The sequence below is a fragment of the Lithobates pipiens genome, unplaced genomic scaffold (assembly GCF_037356315.1).
Source record: "Lithobates pipiens isolate NorthernLeopardFrog02 unplaced genomic scaffold, aLitPip1_a1.2 Scaffold_28, whole genome shotgun sequence".
NCBI lineage: Eukaryota > Metazoa > Chordata > Amphibia > Anura > Ranidae > Lithobates > Lithobates pipiens.
This window is the reverse complement of record NW_027507789.1, coordinates 145,597,076-145,599,986: the sequence shown is the minus strand read 5'-3', so window position 1 is coordinate 145,599,986 and position 2,911 is coordinate 145,597,076.

Here is a 2,911-nt window from a genome sequence, read left to right as displayed (position 1 = left end):
ACCTAAGGTTTGTCCGTGACAGGACCTCAAGGTTTTGGTGTTCCCTGGACGAGTAGGACAAGACTTCAAAAAGTGACCTGCCTGGCCACAATAAAGGCACAATCTGTCCCTTCTCCTAAAAGTTCTCTCATCCGCAGAGAGATGCGTGAAACCCAAGTTCATGGGTTCACCTTCACTGCCCGACTCAGTACCAGGAGGCATGGGAGGTAAGTGAGGCACACGTGGGACTGCAAAGCTCGGAGACAAACGTAAAGTAGGCTTCCTTAAGTGCTCCTTAAAAGAGAGTCTTTCTCTGAGTCTGGAGTCAAAGAGTATGGCAAATGTGATCAACTTCTCCAGCTCAGTGGGTATGTCTCGGTCTGCTATCTCACCCTTGATGGTATCTGAGAGACCATGAGAAAAAGCAGCCTGAGGGAATTATTGTTCAATGTAACCTCTGCTGCCAGAGTATGGCATTCAATGGTGTAGTCGGCAACAGTTCTCGTACTCTGTTCGATGGACATGGGGCACTTGGCAGCAGAAGCGGAGTGTGAGGGAATGTCAAATACCCTTTTAAACAAAGCCACAAGCTCAGGGTAACTCAAGGCAACACGTTTTTGCTTCTCCCATAGAGGGTTTGCCCAGGCCAAGGGTCTCTCAGAAAGCAAAGATATCACAAAATCCACTTTGCTTCTGTCCGTGGGAATCACCTGGGGCAGCATCTCAAAGTATATCTCAACTTGGTTTAGAAACCCTCTAAATTGGACTGGATCGCCCCCAAATCGCTGGGGAAGGGGAGTGGAACCAGACATACCTCTTATAGAGGTAATACTCAAGGTGGGTGCCTGCACATAGACTGGAGCAGCAGCAGGGTTGGCCTGCAACATAGGTTGTATGTGGAAAATTCCAGGTGAGCCGTGCAACTCAGGAGCATTTGTAACGCCATGGTGAACTGATCCATGCCGTGATCCAGTTCATCCAATCTGGAAAAATTATGACCAACAAGTGGATTGACTGCATCTTCTAAATTCATGGCCTTTGCCTACTGTCAGAAACCATGAAATCATGCCGAGACAGAAGTGCAGTTAAATCACACTTGTTTAATAATAAAAGTAAAAAGAACAAACGTAGTCAAAACAGCCAAAGTTCAGTAACCGGAACGGATAGTCAGCCAAGCCAGATGTCAGGGATCAATGTAGTGGAGCAGCAAGTAGGATCTGGAGCTAGAAGGGATGTCAGCAAAGCATGTCTTGAATAGGATTTTAGGAGATTGTTACTGTGATGTTGACCAAGGCGAAGGCAGAGCTCCTCTGGACTTAAATAGGTGGGACTGACAAGCAGGATATCATCAACAGCTGAGTAACCGTGGAGAGAGATGGGAGCTGGCAATTATCCGACAGCTGAGAGGCAAGCTGCCGGATAGAAGGAAGGGCTGAGCCCTGACAATAATCTTCTGTAACATCTCATTCTTATAATACCTAATTGTTTTTAATGATAAATGAATCGTCTTTTATAAAGTATTACCTCTGTTAGTTGGCCTGCAAACATAAAATACCTTTGAGAGTCTGGCATCTTTTTTTAACTATAAAGAAGTGTATTTTTATCTAGTCCATAATTAAAATACTTATGATACCCATAGAGAAAATGAATATGTGTCATAAGGTAGGCATGGCCAAATTACACAATGAGAGGGTCTTAAAGAGGAAGTAAACCCTGGTGGGTTTTATGTCCTCTTTATTTCCCTGCAAAGGTAAAGCATAATGGGCTACTATGCATCGCATAGTAGCTCATTATGTGTCACTTACCTGACACCGAAGCCCGCTCTGTCACCGTTGTCCCCACGAGCAGGGAGCTTCCACCTTCGCTCCTTTTCCTTCCGGGACCACAAACTTCGGCTCTGTAATTGGCTGGAGTCACGGCATGACTCCTATTAGAAGTGGCACGCCATAGTCATCACCGCTCATCATTTTAGTACATATTTCCTAGTCCATGGAGGTTTAGGAGATATTTCAAGCACCTACGGGTAAGCCTTAATATAGGCTTACCTGTAGGTAAAAGTTAAATAAAATCAGGATTGCATAACACAAAGAGTGCAGAGTTCAGGAAGGCATAAAACAGAGTGAAGGGTTCAGCAGTACATAAAGCACAGAGAGCAGGGTTCAGGAGTACACAACACACAGAGTATAAGGTTCAGGAGTGTTTAACACACAGAGTGCAGGGTTCTGAAGTGCTTTATGCAGAGTGCAGGGTTCAGAAGTGCAGTACACATAGAATGCAGGGTTCAGTGTGTATAATGCACATGAGTGCATAACTCATAGGCCCGTTTACAACCAAAAATGACCTTCTTTTAACCCCCCCTCCCCCAGTAAAACGCTTCCCACCCCCTTAAATGTCCCTGCTACAAAATCCTAACTGCTCCATTACTTACTTTTGACCACTGAACTCTGTATGCTGTGCTGTCTTTCCCCACCAAGTAACAATCTCCCACAGTGAAGACTTTCCCCAGATAGTTGCAATCATAGAGACTGGCTCTGGATGTAGAAAGTGTTCTGTGGCTAGCTTGTTACTAGAATGGGTTGTGGAAAGCACAACGTACAGTCCAGTGAGGTCTGGGCACAGCATTCCAAAAGCCAGGCTGAGAGCAGTGTAAGAATAACAAAGTGAGCTTTACTTTTCTTTAAGCGTTTCTCTACATGTTTCAAGGCTCTAGGCTGCTTCCTCAGGGTATGTGGAAGTCACAGTATCTGAAAAAAAACAAAAAATTAAGAATAACAAAAAACATAAAAGAATCATGATATTTGAGGATTTGAAGTATTAAACATCATGTACATCATCACTGGGCCAGATTGGCAAAACTCACTAAAGAGTGGGGGATGGTCTGCCCAATCCAAGGTTATCACCAGGGACACCAAACGCCTCACCGCAGCAGGTA